Raw genomic sequence first — 19,692 nt, forward strand, 5'->3', positions numbered from 1 at the left:
AAACCTGATAAACTTTAGGCCAAGCATTCTTCAACAACAATATGCTCTGTCCAATAACTCCATACCCTGCATTTACTGCACTCTCCACAGCAAAAACTCTCTTGCCACCAAACACCAAAACCCCACGAACAAGCGCCCCTAAAACGACTCCCCCATTCATCAAAATCTTAATTTTCTCTACATTTGAATCCGAAACTTCATTTTTTTTCACGACCCAGTTCTGCAGTGACTTTGTTTATTGGTTTCACGTGGGTTCTAGTGTCGAAAAATTTGTTTTTGGGCAATCTAGACATGTGAAACTTTGGATAGTGATGAATTCTGGGTGAAATCTTGACAGTAAATTTAGAAAATCGATTTTGGTCGAGGAAAAATGAGTTTTTTATTGTTGGAACGAACATGGGTCGATTGAAAACCGGAGATTCAAGAGCAAAAATCCAAGAAATATGAACAAAAACGAATTAAAAATTGAAACTTTGATAAATCCCAGAAAAAATAATTATAGGAAAAAGAAACCCAAAATTGAAAAGTCAAGAATTAATGGGAAATTCGGTCAAAATTTGAGAAATGAAAAGATTGAGATATGTACAAGAATTGATGGGTTGAGGGCTTTGGCCTGAGCAAAACCCTATATAAAGGGAATATAGGGTTTTGCTCAGGGTAAGAGAGGGAGAGGGCTTTGGGCCGTTTGGGATGTAGCTGAAACGGGAGATTTAGAGAAGTGAAAGTGGAAACTGTTCCATTTCAACTGTGGCAAGTGTGTTGCGATAAATTACTAGGATTGCCCTGAGTAAGTTCTAAAATTACAACTATATCCTTACTTACTTTAAATAATAAGAAAAACTCTCTTGAATACCACGATTAATAAAACACAATAGGAGTAAAAAGAATTAGAGATAAATATGGAAAGCACAACTTTCTTCAATACATAACTTATTCACTAAAAACTACCATGAATACAAGGATTAAAATTCGAGAACCTAATAGTCAAATATTTAGGCTGGCAAAAGTTCTCGTCATGCAAAATCTTAGAAAAAAAACAATTATAATAGATCTAATAAATGTATCAGGAAAATTATAAGCTTACCATCAACTTGAAGTACATGACACAAATAATAACAAACAAATTATTTTTTTTTTTCCAGCAACACTTGAAGCACTTTTGACTTATGCTTTTTTCTGGAAAAATGTGACTTTACCATGAAAACTTGCAAAATAACATACTACTGAAAGATAATAGATATACCATGCTGATTCAATCGGTTGCTCTTGTCGAGTGCCTAGCTCTGAAAAGAAAGAAAATGTTGAAAATTAATAGTGAAGTTTATATTCAAATTCTTGAAGAAGCATAAAAATATATGCTGTAAAAACTGAAGCACTCACCTCTTAAGAGTAACGCTTGAAGTCACTAATTTCTTCTTCTTGGATGTGTTCTCTTCACTTTTGTTATGATTCTGAGCCTCAATCTTTCGACCATTATTACAAACCATAGAGGTTTTCCTATTGTGAATACAATGTATCCCATAGACAAGCCTATTACCAATCCGCATCCGTAACCCATCAAAGCGATTTTCCAATCGAACCAGTTCGAACCATCGTCTCCTTCATGGTAGATGGACGGTATTGGTGATGGNAAACTTTGGATAGTGATGAATTCTGGGTAAAATCTTGACAGGAGATTCAGAACATCGATTTTGGTGGAGGAAAAACAAGTTTTTTATTGTTGGAACGAACATGGGTCGATTGAAAACCGGAGATTCAAGAGCAAAAATCCATGATATATGAACAAAAACGAATTAAAAATTGAAACTTTGATAAATCCCAGCAAAAATAATTAGAGGAAAAAGAAACCCAGAATTTAAAAGTCAAGAATTAATGGGAAATTCGGTCAAAATTTCGCCCTTTTGGGATTGAGTTTATTAGTGAAAGTGAAAAATGAAGAAGGGATATAAAGGGAATATAGGGTTTTTCTGAGGGTAAGAGAGGGAGAGGATTTTGTGCCTTTTGGGATATAACTGAAATGGGAGATTTAGAGGAGTGCAAGTGGAAACTCTTCCATTTCAACTATGGCGAGTGTGTTGCGATAAATTACTAGGATTGCCCTGAGTAAGTTCTAAGATTACAACTGTATCCTTATTTTAAATAATAAGAAAAACTCACTTGAATACCACGATTAATAAAAAACAATAGGACTAAACAAAATTAGAGATAAATATGTAAAGCACAACGTATCTTCAATACATAACTTATTCACTAAAAACTCCCATGAATACAAGGATTAAAATTCAAGAGCCTAATAGTCAAATATTCAGGCTGGCAAAAGTTCTCCTCATGCAAAAACTTAGAAATAAAACACTTACAATAGATCTAATAAATGTATCAGGAAAATAATAAACTTACCATCAACTTGAAGTACACAATACAAATAATAACAAACAAATTATTATTTTTCCAGCAACACTTAAAGCACTTTTGATTTATGCTTTTTTCTGGAAAATGTTGTTTTACCATGAAAACTTGCAAAATAACATATTGCTGAAAGATAATAGATGTATAATGCTGATTCAATCGGTTGCTCTTGTCAAGTGCCTAGCTCTGAAAAGAAAGAAAAGGTTGAAAATTAATAGTGGAGTTTATATTCAGATACTTGAAGAAGCATAAAAATATATGNTTCGGTTTCACAAAGTTGCAGTCGAGGTCTTAGTGTTGATGAAGACTAAACTCAGGCTAACGAAGACCTTTGTTGAAGGAAAATCCTATGTATATTATGTAAGGAGACTTGAACCGTGGCTAATGCGCGTTAAAAAGTAAATGCTTTTCCCAATCTCATACAGTGAGGACTACTTCATGAATTATTGATCAATCTTGGTCTTTGCTATATGTGATTCAAGGAAATATCATTCAGGATTAACAATCCTATATCAACTGACCAAGGCTTTCTTTCTATTTTCGATTAACAAGAAAAGAAAAAAGGAAAAAAAACTAATATCTACATGAACTGAAATAATGAAAATTAATTTTAATTAAAAAATCAATTTAACTATGGTGATGGATGTTAACCAACGCTTCTTGAGTAGAACTAGAAGCAACATAAAGTGAACAATGTGACATTACAACGAACAAGATCAGGGAAACAAGTGAAAATGTTGTTTCTAGTATTATGTAATGCATGTCATAATTCGGAAACACCTGAAATATATAGGGAACTCGTAGTACATAACTTAAGTCTTTGAATAGTCTCTCCCTCTATTTTCATGCTTAGTAAGTGAAAATTTCTATAACTTCTTGATGTGGATACTAACACTGCTTGTCCTCTGGCATTGAATAATAGTGTTGATGCTCGTTTTTGGCACCAACCAATTGTCACGTAGTTATTACTGTTTGATGAATTACCACACGTGATAATGGATATATGAAGTGAAATAAATGCAAAGAAGACTTTTTAAAGTGGTTCGGATGCTAAGGTAGCAAATCCTACGTCCACTGATTTTTATTGATTTTGGTATGGGTCAGGTCGCGAAGCGGACTGACGTACATAGAGTTATGAAAAGTAAGTGTTTTTTACAAGAGAGTTTTTTTTGTAAAGAATGGCCGAATCCCCTTAATGAAGGGGTCTTCTTCACTTTATATCAAACTGAAGCGTGTAATCATCATTAAATCCATGGGTTGGTGCGATTGTCAGGATATAATCTGACTTTACGTCCCATTGCCCTCTTCCCAAGCTGACTTCGCACGGTTTGCTGCAGAAAAATGGACGCGTGTGAGCTTCATATCACTTTGCAGGTCTGACGTGTGCGTGTTACCCTGACGGGGGCAGATCGCCCTTCACACGATTTTCCCACGTCAGCCCTTCATTTTCCAAGGCATAACAGAAGCCCCCTAGTTTATAAGGCTTGAGAATCGAGCCTTGGAAACTAAGTCACATCGGAGGCTTTGGTCGCTCCGACCTGGATGGGACGAGCTCGGATCAGGACTCGCAACAAACACAATCTCGCGCGATCCCTTGCTTAAGCGACCTGACAATCTTCACCTTAGCGACCTGGACTTGACGGACGCTCCTTTCTGTACCTCAGAGGTTCAATGAACCTGGCTCTGTGCTGTCAGGCGCTCTGCACGCGTTACAGCGTCTGTCAGACACATTAAATGCGTTGTAAGATGACCTGACGCCGTTTTGACAGCATTGATTATGTTACACATTTGAAACGACAACCCCTATTACTGCATTTAATGCGACGTGGGTTTGAAACGACGCCCCTTTCCACGGCATTTAATGCGACGTGGGGCGCATTTAACGCGGAGAGAGAGAGAATTGTCGTTTCGGTTCCCAGGGGCGGTAACCGTCGATTCGCAATCCATATAAAAACTTTGTATTTTTCAAATGAGGTCACCGAAATTTCTTTCGCCTCGAGTGATAAACTTTTGCAAACCGAGAATCATCCTCTCCCGATCGGCGCTTTTCAGGCAACCAGAACGAGTTTCGGCCTCAGCTCCATATACCACAGAGTAAGGTTCCCCTTTCCTTTTTTTATTTTGCACTGGTTTGGTTGAACCATGGCGTTGGGTCTTCCGGTGTTTCACCGAAGTCTCGACGCCGTCATTGGGTTCGAGCCGTGGGTGGCGGCTCAAATCACCGCTAGGTTTTAAGTTTTCGTCCCCTGCCGCCGCACGGGACAAACACGAAGGCCTAAATGACCGTGTCTGTGGATGTTGCAGACTGGAATGGAACCGTCGACATCCAGGCCCGAGGAAGGAGCCAACTCGTCCTCGCAGGGAGCTCCCGAGGACGCAGCTCTTGATGTCTACTCGGTTCTCACCTCCGAGGAATATGCTAGAATAAAGAAGCAGTTCGACATCCGCACGGAGGTGTTCCTCGACCACACTAGGCCGTCGCGGCATCCGGCCGACGACCTTGCCGCGATCTCTGAGGAGATCTTCAAGGGTGGAGGGAGGATTCCCTTCCATCCTTTCATCAGGTCGGTCCTGGATCATTTCGGGATCGCACCGATGCAGCTAACGCTGAACGCGTATGTCATCACGATCGCGATCTACATCGCGTGCTGCGAGAACGGCTTGGGAGAGCCAACGGCGGTCGAGCTCGGCGTCGCCTACTACTTGAAGAAGAGTAGGGACAAGGACTCGTACTATTTGTCTCAGCGACCTACCATTACCGCGGGGATACACAGCTATCCCAGCAATGCGGGGGCTACGAGACAAAGTTTTTCTTTTTCTGTTATAACGGCCACTGCCATTTTCAGGATCCAAGTAGGTTTTCTTTCGTTGGGTTAGTTATCTGCTCGCTTGATCCATAATAACGACCTGTTTTCTTTTGCAGTCAATAGAACGACCGAGGAAAAGCTACTCGCCGATCCAGACAGACTTGTATCTTTCGGGGTACTGGACGAGGAACAACGAGACGCGAGGAAGCTTGTGACGACCACGAACTTGCGGAAGTACGGTTTTTTCACCAATAAGGCGTCGTTAGAACCCCTGGAAGGTAAGTTATACTGGTCCCTTTCTGGTCGTGGAATAAATTCCCTTACTGACGAGCTTAAATGCAGAGACCATGCCCCCGAAGGAGTCCGGGCAGTCCCGCCGAGCACCATTTGTTTTCCCTTGATCGAGGAGGGAAAGAGAGAGCGAAGCTGCCCGTGCTATTCCAGCACAACCGCTGCGAGCTTCTGCGCCTTCGCAGCCCCGTCCTGCACAAGAAGCGACCAGGACAGAATAGGTCGCTCGGGCACCGTCTGCTCGCCCTAGGCGGAAGGCTCCGGCCCAAAGGTCCAAGAAGAGGAAACAGGTCCAGGCCGAGGAGTCTGAAACCGAATCTGAGGAGGAACCTCTGAGGATGCACCAAGGATCCAGGAGGTCGGGCAAAGAGCCCGCGAGCGAGGCGGCCGCTGCCGTCCCCGGTCTGATTACTTTGTCGACCCGGTATGGACCTTCCCAATTAGGTCCTAGTACCCCCACACTAGGCTCTCTGGTTCCGAGGAGAACTTCCTTTAGCACAAGGTCTCCGACCTGGAAGTCTCTTCGCTTGACCTTTGAGTCGAAGAATCTTTTTGCTCGCTGCTGGTAGGCTGCTATCCTTAGCGAAGCCTTGTTGCGGTGCTCTTCGACCAGATCCAAACTTGCTCTCATTAGTGCTTCGTTTTCATCCTCATTGTACAAGTCCCTCCGAAGAGACCCAGTTTCTTTATATCAAACTGAAGCGTGTAATCATCATTAAATCCATGGGTTGGTGCGATTGTCAGGATATAATCTGACTTTACGTCCCATTGCCCTCTTCCCAAGCTGACTTCGCACGGTTTGCTGCAGAAAAATGGACGCGTGTGAGCTCCATATCACTTTGCAGGTCTGACGTGTGCGTGTTACCCTGACGGGGGTAGATCGCCCTTCACACGATTTTCCCACGTCAGCCCTTCATTTTCCAAGGCATAACAGAAGCCCCCTAGTTTATAAGGCTTGAGAATCGAGCCTTGGAAACTAAGTCACATCGGAGGCTTTGGTCGCTCCGACCTGGATGGGACGAGCTCGGATCAGGACTCGCAACAAACACAATCTCGCGCGATCCCTTGCTTAAGCGACCTGACAATCTTCACCTTAGCGACCTGGACTTGACGGACGCTCCTTTCTGTACCTCAGAGGTTCAATGAACCTGGCTCTGTGCTGTCAGGCGCTCTGCACGCGTTACAGCGTCTGTCAGACACATTAAATGCGTTGTAAGATGACCTGACGCCGTTTTGACAGCATTGATTATGTTACACATTTGAAACGACAACCCCTATTACTGCATTTAATGCGACGTGGGTTTGAAACGACGCCCCTTTCCACGGCATTTAATGCGACGTGGGGCGCATTTAACGCGGAGAGAGAGAGAATTGTCGTTTCGGTTCCCAGGGGCGGTAACCGTCGATTCGCAATCCATATAAAAACTTTGTATTTTTCAAATGAGGTCACCGAAATTTCTTTCGCCTCGAGTGATAAACTTTTGCAAACCGAGAATCATCCTCTCCCGATCGGCGCTTTTCAGGCAACCAGAACGAGTTTCGGCCTCAGCTCCATATACCACAGAGTAAGGTTCCCCTTTCCTTTTTTTATTTTGCACTGGTTTGGTTGAACCATGGCGTTGGGTCTTCCGGTGTTTCACCGAAGTCTCGACGCCGTCATTGGGTTCGAGCCGTGGGTGGCGGCTCAAATCACCGCTAGGTTTTAAGTTTTCGTCCCCTGCCGCCGCACGGGACAAACACGAAGGCCTAAATGACCGTGTCTGTTGATGTTGCAGACTGGAATGGAACCGTCGACATCCAGGCCCGAGGAAGGAGCCAACTCGTCCTCGCAGGGAGCTCCCGAGGACGCAGCTCTCGATGTCTACTCGGTTCTCACCTCCGAGGAATATGCTAGAATAAAGAAGCAGTTCGACATCCGCACGGAGGTGTTCCTCGACCACACTAGGCCGTCGCGGCATCCGGCCGACGACCTTGCCGCGATCTCTGAGGAGATCTTCAAGGGTGGAGGGAGGATTCCCTTCCATCCTTTCATCAGGTCGGTCCTGGATCATTTCGGGATCGCACCGATGCAGCAACGCTGAACGCGTATGTCATCACGATCGCGTCTACATCGCGTGCTGCGAAACGTGGGAGAGCCAACGGCGGTCGAGCTCGGCGTCGCCTACTACTGAAGAAGAGTAGGGACAAGGACTCGTACTATTGTCTCAGCGACCTACCATTACCGCGGGATACACAGCTATCCCAGCAAGGCGGGGGCTACGAGACAAAGTTTTCTTTTTCTGTTATAACGGCTCACGCCATTTTCAGGATCAAGTAGGTTTTCTTTCGTTGGGTTAGTTATATGCTCGCGTGATCCATAATAAACGACCTGTTTTCTTTTGCATCAATAGAACGATCGAGGAAAAGCTACTCGTTGATCCAGACAGACTTGTATCTTTCGGGTACTGGACGAGGAACAACGAGACGCGCGGAAGCTTGTGACGACCACGAACTTGCGGAAGTACGGTTTTTTCACCAATAGGCGTCGTTAGAACTCGAAGGTAAGTATACTGGTCCTTTCTGGTCGTGGAATAAATTCCCTTACTGACGAGCTAAATGCAGAGACCATGCCCCGAAGGAGTCCGGGCAGTCCCGCCGGGAGCACATTTGTTTTCCCTTGATGAGGAGGGAAAGAGAGAGCGAAGCTGCCCGTGCTTTCCAGCACAACCGCTGCGAGCTTCTGCGCCTTCGCAGCCACGTCCTTCCGCACCCTATAGCTTTCTTCTTGCCACATGGTCCCCCCCTCCGGCACCTTTTTTCCCCTCCTCCATTCCTCTTGTCCAGGAACCCCTTTCCCGCCCTGTCCCATCTTTTTTTTTTGCCCCACCTCTCAATGCACAAGTAACGACAGGACGAAGTCTGCTCGGGCAGTTGCTCGCCTAGGCGAAGGCCCGGCCAAGCCAAAGAGGACAGGTCCGCGGAGTCTGAACAGATCTAGGACCCAGGACAGTCCGGTGCAAGCCGCGCTAGCCGTCCGGTCTGATTACTTTGTCGACCCGGTATGGACTTCCATTAGGTCCTAGTACCCCCCACTAGCTCTCTGTTCGAGAGAACTGTCTTTAGACAAGGTCTCCGACCTGGAGTCTCTTCGCTTGACCTTTGAGTCGAAGAATCTTTTGCTCGCTGCTGTAGGCTGCTATCTTAGCGAAGCCTTGTTGCGGTGCTCTTCGACAGATCCAAACTTGCTCATCTCATTGTGGCCTTCGTTTTCATCCTCACTTGTACAAGTCCCTCGAAGAGACCAGTTCGACTCTACCGGGATCATTGCCTCACAGCCAAAGCTAGCGAAAATGGAGTTTCCGGGTGGAGGTTCTTGGAGGTGTCCTATACGCCCACAAGACTTCGGGGAGGTCGTCAGCCCAATTTCCTTTGGCTGCTCCGAGTTTTGGCCTTTAGAGTATGCTTGATGGTCTTGTTGACTGCTTCAACTTGCCATTTGCTTGCGGTCTGGCGACTGAGGTGAATTTTATGGATGCCAGATGCGCAAATTGCTTGAACTCCTCATTATCGAATTGCTTCCCGTTATCTGGATTAGGGTGTGAGAATTCCGTAGCGGCACACTATATTCTTGAAAACAAATCTTTAGCTTCCTGTGTGATCGCAGCTCGGGCTCGGCTTCGACCCATTTGTAAGTAGTCTACCGCGACCACGGCATACTTGACCCCTCCCTTTCCAACTGGCATGGGGCGATAGGTCGTCCCCACATGGAAAATGGCCAGGGGTTACATAGAATCAGCTCGTGAGATGGGGCTCGCGGAATGTTCGCGAACCGTTGGCATTTGTCGCTTTCTTGACAAAGTTGTGCGCATCTTATTGGTTCGGTGGCCAATAGTATCCCTGGCGAACAACTTGTTCGCAAGGGACGAGCTGCTGTGTGGTTACCGCAGTTCCTTCGTGAATCTCCCTCATAAACGTAGTCTGCTTCTTCACTAGTTACACATCGGAGGAGAGGGACACTAATCCCTCTTGTACAGCTGATCTTCGATGAGTGTGAACGAGAGACCTTACTCGGTAGGACCCTTGCCTCGACCTTGTCGCTGGGCAAGGTCATCCTTGAGGTACTGACAATGGGAGTCATCCAGGAATCTGGCTGAACCTCGTTCATGGCCTGTCGGCCGAGCTGATAGTGGGAACATGACAAAACGAACAGGAATGCTATCAGGAGCCCCTGAATCTAGCGACGAGGCTATCTTTGCAAGGCGTCCCTATTGAGTTGTCTCCCTGGGATCTGAGCGTTTCGAAGTGCTTAAACGACCCCAGAGAGACCTTAGCTTCTTTCAGGTAGCGGACATGTTCTCTTCCTTGGCTTGGTATTCCCCTAGGATTTGGTTGACGACCAGCATAGAGTCGCTATAAATACTGATCGCGGTTGCACCCATTTCTTGGCGAGTCGCAACCCGCACGAGCAGAGCTTCGTATTCGGACTCATTGTTGGTCGCTTAAACCCGAACCGGAGAATACCATGAATTCGGATCCCCTCGGGGCTACCGGAGAAGACCCGCACCGGCTCTTTTCTGTTCGATGACCCGTCGACGTAGAGGTTCCATGTCGACAGGTTCTGGTAGTCTCTGCCCGACCTCGCTAGACTGTTGCCGCTCGGGAATAGGAAAATTCGAGATAAGTTGCACAGTGGCCCTTTGATGGTTGACCTGGGCGTATACTTAAGTTGAACTGGCTCGCTCAGGCCATTTGAGCAATTTACTGAGGGCCTCCGGTTTTGGAGGACCTGCCTGAGAGGGTAACTTGTATACCATTGATGTATGGCATGGAAGTAAGGTCGCACTTTCTGGACGCGACCAGAGGCAAAAGCTAGTCGCACCATTTGGGTACCGCATCTCGGCATCCGATAGACGCTTACTTCGATATACCGGCCACTGAACTTTTTCCTCTTCCGTATTAAGCTGCGCTGACCGCGATTGAGATAACGGACAGGTAGACGAGCAGGGTTTCTTGTGGAAGAGGCTTAGAGAGGAGAGGCGGCTTCCCAAGGTATTTTTTTTAGATTCTGGAATGCCTACTCGCATTCGGGAGTCCACTCGAATCTCTTGTTAGCCTTCAGGACGTGAAGAATGGTAAACAGCGGTCTGTAGCCTCGATATAAAGCGACTAGTGCCGCTATTCGCCGTTCAGAATCATGACCTGCTTTTTGCTAGTCGGCTTTCATATCAAGCAGAGCTGAATCTTTTCGGGGTTTACCTCTATGCCCCGCTGATTGACATAATCCCAGGAACTTTCCTCACGATACCCCGAACGAACATTTGAGAGGGGTTCAGCTTCATTTGTAGAGTCGGAGGTATGTCAAACATCTCAGCGAGATGCGCAATATGCTCTAGGCGACTTGGATTTGACCAGCATGTCGTCCACATAGACCTCCATTGTGCTCCCGATCTGTGGAGAACATTTATGACCAACCTCTGGTAGGTCGGCTTGCGTCTTGAGGCCGAAGGGCATGACTTTGTAACAATAAAGCCCCCGATCCGTAATGAGGTCGTAGTGTTCCTCATCTGGCTATACCGGGATTGGTTGTACACCGAGTAGCATCCATGAAGCTTAACAGGTTCATGCCCGAGGTGGCGTCAACGAGCTGGTCGATTCTTGGTAGGGGGAAGCGTCTTCGGCAAGCTTTATTCAGGTCGCTGAAGTCTACGCGGTCCGCCACTTGCCATTTGGCTTTTTACCAGGACCGGTTAGCAACCCAGGTCGGGTAGAGAGCCTCGCGAATAGATCCGTTGCGGAGAAGTTCTCCACTTCTGATTTAATGCGGCGTACCGCTCCGGAGCCCATTGCCCTTCTCTTTTGGCGAACTGGCTTAGCTTCATGCTGACGTTCAGTGCATGGCAAATAACGATGACTGATCCCGACCATATCTGCCTGCGACCAGGGAACACGTCAATGTTTCCTTCAAGAAGCTTATCAGCTCCGGAAGCGAGCTGAGGGTTGAGACAGCTTCGATCATTTAGCACTGGTTGGCTCTTCCGGATCAACCGAAACTTCGACAGATCCTCCACCGGGCCACTCGAGGAATTTCTGAATCCGGTCTATGTTATCCTCCGCCGGACCCGGCTGTGGTTCAACCCGACTGATCGCCATAGCTTGGCGGGGCGCACATTGCGAAATGCCTCCCCTGTCGGCCATTTGGACACTTACATAGCATTCGCGAGATGTGCTTGCGACACGCCTTACTCCCCATCCCCGTGGAGTGGGGAACTTCATATTGAGATGATAAGGAAGTGACTGCCCTGAAGGTTCTCAGCAGAGGTCGCCCAGGATTCCATTGAAGGCGGAGGAGTCCACGACCAAAAAATTGGTAACCCTAGTCACCTCGTCGTAGTCGCGAGTGTGACTGGTAGCTGGATTGTTTTCATTGGGCATTAGGTGATCCCCTGTAAATCCGCTACAGGGCATCGAGGTGGTTTCAGGTCGGCCTCGACCAGGTTCATTCTATCGAAAGCGGATTTGAACAGGATGTTCACAGCGCTTCGTTGTCTACAAGCATTCTGGCAGACATTATGACACCCTACAGGGGCGTGATTAATAGAGACATCCTGTGGGATGGTGCAAGCGAGCTGCCTCTTTCTCGCAGAAGGTGAGTGGTTCCTCTTTCTTGGCTTTCGGAGGTCGCTGCGAAGTATTCATTACTGATCGGGTCATGGCGCACTTCGCGAACAACTTCCTGCGCTCCTCGCGTGTTTCCCGTGAGGTGCGGACCTCCGAGATTATGTTAACACTGTCGTACCCGCTGCGATCACGACGCTTTTCTTTCGCTCCCCTTGGTTTTCTTTGGGGAGTCATCAATGTACTCCTTGAAGTGCCCCTTCTTATGAGCTCTTCGATAGCCTACTTTAGAGCTCGGCACTCATCGAGAGCCCATTTCCCGATGATAGCGGCAGTACTTTTGTTGTTCGGGCCGAGAAGGGGTTTTCATGGGTTCGGGCCACCGAGCAGGCTAGCTTCCTCGATTTGTCGAGGATCGCGGATATGGACACATTCAGCGGAGTGTATTGGGTCCCGTCGCGGTCGCGACGGGGGACAGGAGATAGGACTTTTTCTGCTCGTAGCGGGGTTTCTTCCCTTTTTCGCTGACCGTCGATGTCTCCCTTGCGATCAGCTCACCTATTGTCTCTCGACCTGACATACTACTTGAAATGCCGTGATCGTGACGGCGGAGTGCCGCCAGTGAATTCTCTATTGGAGATACTTTTCTGCCAGGTTAGAATCTGGTGAGGGAAATATCGTCCTCAGCCTGCAGTTCTTTCCACACGGTTTGCGGGCGAACTCCAGCTATTATAAGAGTTCGATTCTTTGGTTTTTTTTATTGTTTCTATTCGGTGCGTGAGCCACTTATGAGTCCCTGTGGAAGCGGTCAATGTAGGACGCAGGGATCGTCTCTTTCTGTTATGTGCTGAGGTAGCTCAAGGGCATCGAAAAATTTCCGATTGGCTTGGAAATGCCGCAGGAACGTCATGCTCATCTGAGGCCATGAACCGATAGATCCGCTGGGAGCGACCTGACCAACGCTGGGTGGGAGGGTCAGCGTCACGGCCAAACAGCGGCACTTCGCTAGGTCTGAAACCTGGTGGAGCTCCATCAGGTCGTTGAACTCATAAAATGATCCTGCGGATCATAGTCCGTCAAACGGCCGCTACTGGCACCTGAATCCGGTGGAAGTGGAGCGGCTAGCACCTCCGGGAAAAGGGGATGTTGAGGCGACCTGCGCTGCTCGTTTTGCTGCTCCCTTAGCCATCCAGAGCTCGCTGGAGCTCCTCAATCTGTGGTAAAGGAGCCAATGGGGTTGCTCTCACCCTGCGAGCCCGAACCTTCTCGGTTGCGGTTCAGGAGAGTTCGGAGGTCGATTCCTCCTCGCCTCGGCCGGTATTTCCAGCCGCGCTCGACACACGCTGACTAGAGGCGCGTGAAGGTGATGGATAGCGCATGGCATTTTCACGACCCTCGCGGTGGTAGAACCGCCCGCGAGGTGTGGGGGCCACCCGCATGAGAACGATCGGGGTAGTTCTGCTGGTGGTGATCGAAATCATCGCGTCCAGCATTTTCGCTTGGGTTTGCGCTGCGAACGTGGCATGGGAACAGCTCGGGGTCTACTTTTTCACCGAGTCTCAGTTTTGCCGACACCTGCTCGGGAGCCTTTGTATTCGCTGGCCCTTGGGAGACCCGTAGGCTTACTTTTTGCCACTTGCTTACCCTTGCGTTTACGCGCTGCAGTGCTCGCAGCAGGGCTATCGCCCTTTGCCGCCTTTCGCGCGACCTGCAGGCGTCTTTGGCGGTTGCACCGCCCGGCTGTCGTAGATGACATGCCTTGGTCCAAACGGTCCAACCTCTGGTTGACCGTCTGGAGAGTATTGTCGAACCTTTCCAGGTAGCTCCTGATGGCAGGGTCCAGTTGCGGAGCTGCTGGGATATTCCTGGCAGCATTTTGCGGAGCTAGAGGTATGTTGGAAGGGATGTCCCTCTGGGTTAGGGGGACTCTTCAGCACAGCTGGACCTGCTCAGGTTCAGATTGGGGGCCATTGCGCTGCTATGAGACACAGTAGCAAAGATTCTCCTGATGAAGGGTAGACACTAACAGCCCTCCTTCTAGCGCAAACTGTTGATGCTACGTTTTTGGCACCAACAATTGTCACGTAGGTTAGTAGTTGATGAAACCACACGTGATAATGGATATATGAAGTGAAATAAATGCAAGAAGACTTTTAAAGTGGTTCAGATGCTAAGGTACAAATCCTACGTCCAATGATTTTTATTGATGTTGTGTGGGTCAGGTCGCGAAGCGATGACGTACATAGAGTTATGAAAAGTAAGTGGTTTTTAGAGAAGGGAGTTTTTTTTGTAAGAATGGCGAACCCCTTAATGAAGGGGTCTTCTTCATCTTATATCAAACTGAAGCGTGTAATCATCATTAAATCATGGGTTGGTGCGATTGTCAGGATATAATCTGACTTTACGTCCATTGCCCTCTTCCCAAGCTGACTTCGCACGGTTTGCTGCAGAAAAATGGACGCGTGTGAGCTCCATATCACTTTGCAGGTCTGACGTGTGCGTGTTACCCTGACGGGGTAGATCGCCCTTCACACGATTTTCCCCAAGTCACCTTCATTTTCCAAGGCATAACAAATAGGGTGTCCACATCATGGGGTAGATTGCAGAAAATTGTGTAGAATTCTCAACAAAACGACAAACTTGGAAAGCACCACCAACGTGGATCACTTTTGTTGGGAAATTCTACCCCATGTGTGGACACCATATATTCTTTCACTAAGCTTTCAAGGGATCTTATTACATGAATTTACATGCATAAGTTTTAAAGGATCTTATTACGTATACAATTTGACCCAATGTATGGTTAAGATCTACTCTTCTAATACATTTTTATTATTGTCAATCAATCACAAATTTGTATTAATTTATTAATTATGGTAAACGTTTAGATAAGAACATTATTTTGTTCTATTTGAGCTATGCAATATTCTAGTCCATTTTTGCTTATTTAATTATATATACTGATGTGTTATATAACTTTTGACAACTGTACCATCTCTTAAGCCCATGCCGTGAGGAATTGGGTAGAGCACTATTTACTTCAATAATTTTTTCAGCATTAATGTCCTAGTCTATTATATCGATATTATATTGAATACAATATTTTAAATTTTAATGTGTCTACTTTCCAACACTCACATTAATTATTACCTTTTATTAAAATTACGTGAGTTCCGCTCAATCTTGTCTCATTTCACTTTTTGGTACAAAAAGTTGCATCATTCAAATATGATGAGTTTAAAAATTTAACATCACTTGCACTGTGGAAGTTCAAATTGTCATTTTTGGTGCTAAAATGGCTTCCAAATCACACAAAAGTCTTGATTCTAGGTTCTATTTTTCCACATGTCTTCAATTAAAAGTTAAAAGGCATAGCTATATTCTATGCACCGTGTAGAGTAAGCAGGTTTCAAATAAAAAATCACCAAATTACCTTGAAAAAGGGAAAACATGTAACACACCGTCTAAGTCATGTGATATGAATTTACATGTGAAATAAGGTGGTTTGAATGGAAAAAAAAAGAGAGATATTTTATGCACCATGTAAAATAAGTCTATTTTAATATAAACGCACCAAATTACCATAGAAAAGAGAAAATGTGTAACACACTCTAAGTCATATGCGAGATGAATTTGAATCATCTTGTGATATGAATTTACATATATGCATAAGCTTCAAAGAATCTTATTACCTATGTCATTTAACTCAATGTATGGTTAAGATTTACTCTTCTATTACATTTTTATTTATTGTCAATCAATGACAAATTTATATTAATTTATTACTTATGCAATATTTTGATCTATATATGCATATCTAATTATATATACTGATCTTTTGTTGTGTTATATAACTTCTGACAATTGTACCATCTCTTTAGCTCATGCCGTGAGGAATGGGGTACGTATAGGAGAGGACTTTACTACAATAATTCATTCAGCACTATTGTCCTAGTCTATTATATTGACTACAATAACTTAATGTGTCTACTTTCCAACACTCCCATTAATTATTACATTTTGTTAAAATTACGTGAATTCCACTCAATCTTGTCTCATTTCACTTTTTGGTACTAAACGATTGCATCATTCAAACATGGACACAGTTTGAAAATTTAACATTACTCGCACTATAGAAGTTAAAATTGTCAATTTTGTTGCTAAAATGGTCTCCAATTAATTCACACGAAAGTCTTGAGTCTATGTTTTTGCTTTCCACATGCCTTTGATTAAAAGTAAAAAATGAGAGTTATATTTTATGCATAGTATAGAATAAGCAGATTTGAAATAGAACATCACCAAATCCCTATATAAAAGAGAAAACCTGTAACACACCACCTAAGTTATATTCGAGATAATTTGAATCCTATTCCGATATGAATTTGCATGCATAAGCTTCAAAATATCTTATTACATATGTATTTTAACTCACGCATGGTCAAGACCTATTCTTCTATTACATTTTTATTTATTAACAATCAATCACCAAATTTGTAGATCTAATATATATATATATATAAATTGTTAGGCTTGGAAAGTAGACACATTAAATTATTGCAGTCAATAGACCAAGACATTGGTGCCGAATAATTATTGGAGTAATAAGTCCTCTACCCCCCTTGTCACTGCATGAGCAAAAAAGATTGTATAATTGTCAAAGGTCAGCACTATATATATATATATATATATCTATAGATATAATTTTGTCAAAGGTCCGCACTATATATATATATATTGTATAATCCTTTTATCTTTTTCAACAACATTTTATCTCAAAATTAAGGGGAAAAAAAAACTACAATATGAATGAATGATTTTTTTTTTTTTTTTTATTTCGTATACTCACAAATAATTTTGTAAGGGCAAGTAATATAAACTTTGAAACAAGATAATTAATCAAGGCATACAATAGGATTATGGGAAAATACATAAAAAATTGCTAAAAGTATAGCATAGAAATTATAAAACTACATATTAAAAAGTTTTAATAACATCAAAAATATTTTGTGACTCATCTTAACACGGAGTGTAAGGGTAGTTAATTTTAGCAACATAAATAAAACAACAATTCTTATATTATTTAACAATACTTATATCCTATTAGAAATTGAAGGAATCCAATGTAAACTATGTAAGGAGACTTGAACCATGGTTAATGTGCGTCAAAAGGTAAATGCTTTTTCCAGTCTCATATAGTGAGGACTACTTCATGAATTATTTATCAATCTCGGTCTTCGTTATATATGATTCAAGGAAATATCATTTAAGACTAAGAACAATCCTATACCAACTGAATTCAAGGAAATATCATTCAAGACTAAGAACAATCCTATACCAACTGACCAAGGCGTTCTTTTTATTTTTTGATGCGGATACTAATACTACTTGTTCTCTGGCATTGACTTATACATGTATGCTAAGACTTGTTAGATTTAAAATAAGTAAGACATCTCTGTCTGGTATTCATTCCAAAGGACATAGGTGGACCTCTTCACCTTATCTACCACAACTAATTAATTTCTTCTTTAACATAATTTCATAATTTTTTCTTAGTGGAAGAATAGGATGTCCACGTCATGGGGTAGAATATTGCAGAAAATCTGTGTAGAATTTCTCAACAAAACGACAAACTTGGAAAGCACCACCAACGTGGATCACAATTTTGTTGGGAAATTCTACCCCATGTTGTGGACACCATATATTCTTTCACTAAGAAAAAATACTTTTAAGTAAAAGCTGAGGACTTGGTTTACACTCCAGTCAAGGTCTTTGTCTCAATTTTTTTTTTTTTCTCTATCTAACAAGAACTAATATAGTATTGAATTCATATATAAGTTTGAGGTTTAAAATTAGTATCCTATGAAATTATTTTACCCAATTATAAATAGAGCATCGATGGCCACTCAGCTTTGCCAACCCGATTAAACCCCAATTTTTTTTTTTTTTTTTTTTTTCAAGTTGTCTGCTGGAAATACAGTATCAAGACAAGGACAAAAACAAAAAAAAAAAAAGATATAGTTTGTATTTGAAAATAATATTGAAATCCAATGTGATATACTTTCAAGTAGCTAGTATTTCAATCTATATGTACGTATCTACGGAACTACCATAGAATTTATATGAATGAATTGATGAGTTCTACATGATATGGATAAATATGATTAAATTTAAGCATTGACTTGATCTTGATATATATATTTTTACCAGAAAAATCCTGAATGAGTTAAATCAATTAAATTGATTTCTAAAAAATTTAATTTAATCCAATCTGTCATACTTGTTTTTTAAATATTTGATCTAATCTCATCTTCTGAACTTAGTGAACTCAAAAATAAATAACGTTAGATTTAATATATTAGCTTTAATAAGTTAATTTAAATGTTTGGAACAGTACCCTTATATCAAATTCGCCATCAAAAAAATAAGATATAGTAAAATATAAAATCCATTTGATTGGTTTAAGCTGGAACTTGCAAGGAACAAAAGTTTTATTTCTTCTAAAAATAAGATATAATAATAAAATTATATCACATTCTGGACCAACCCTTATATTTTGTACAAGTCTCAAGTTCCTAAATAGTCATACCGAAAATCATTTAATATTGATATTGGCTTTAAATCATTAATAAATCTAAAAAAAGTTATTATATGAATACTTAGACAAATTAAGGAAATCTTCATCATCTTCAAATTCTGATGGTGGTTGTAGTGTCTCATCACTTACTGCATTCTTTCGACAAAGGAAATCCACACAATCCTGAGTTTCCCGCGTATGAAGTATTTCCAAAGGTATCAAAGTGAGGTGCCAGTGGAATGGGTCCTATGAGTTGGTTTTTGAGACAAGTCTAGCACTCCCAAGAAAATCTAAATTTTTCAACCACCATGGAATTTTTCTGACAAGCTTGTTTGAAGAAAGGTCCAAGGATTCAAGAGCATTCAAATTTCCAAGTGATGATGGGATCCAATTTCTTTTGGAATATCTCCATAAAAGTTAATGGCAGTGAAAGCAGTGATAATTTTCACTAGGTCAAACTCATATCCTTTCCTTGTTACTGTAATGGAATCATGATAATACTCTACATGAGTGTGTGTATATACCCCCACAGTTCCACCATAATCATTTTTGAACCTTCCTAATGTGGAACTGTCTGAGACGATTCCAAACTGACATTGAATCTGCAAAATCAATGACAAAACCCTATTTAATTGAGACAGATAATATAAACAACAGATTCACAGAAAAATAAATAATACAATAAATTTCATTAAAAGAAACACAGCAACAACTTAAAATTGGCTCGAAGGATTACCAGGGACGAAGTATGCAGGTTTGTGGGCCATGTCTCCCACTGTAGTACTTTCTTTGAGATCCCCCTTCAAAATAGAAAGATCATAATTCTGCACACTATGAGATTGTTGCATAAAATCAATAAAAAACGTGGTATTAGCCTTAGACAGGGAGGAAGAGGAATAGAAATCCCCTGACCTTCTGAACATAATCCAGCAGATCCATTGCATAAGCAATGCCCACTATATTTTCAAAACGTTCCTCAATCACAGTTCACAGGCACCCTAAACACACATCCTCAAACTT

General features: G+C 43.1%; 1 long non-coding RNA gene across 1 annotated transcript; it reads right to left on the minus strand.

Moving 5' to 3' along the window:
- Positions 1 to 19,222: 19,222 nt before the first annotated feature.
- LOC116134666 lies at positions 19,223 to 19,657 on the minus strand. The gene is made up of 3 exons (XR_004128786.1): positions 19,585 to 19,657; positions 19,409 to 19,472; positions 19,223 to 19,274 (listed from the first exon to the last, which is right to left on the minus strand). It is a non-coding gene; the product is annotated as an uncharacterized LOC116134666 (long non-coding RNA).
- Between the last annotated feature and the right edge of the window lie 35 nt (positions 19,658 to 19,692).

Source organism: Pistacia vera, unplaced genomic scaffold, assembly GCF_008641045.1.
Source record: "Pistacia vera cultivar Batoury unplaced genomic scaffold, PisVer_v2 Contig290, whole genome shotgun sequence".
Lineage (NCBI taxonomy): Eukaryota > Viridiplantae > Streptophyta > Magnoliopsida > Sapindales > Anacardiaceae > Pistacia > Pistacia vera.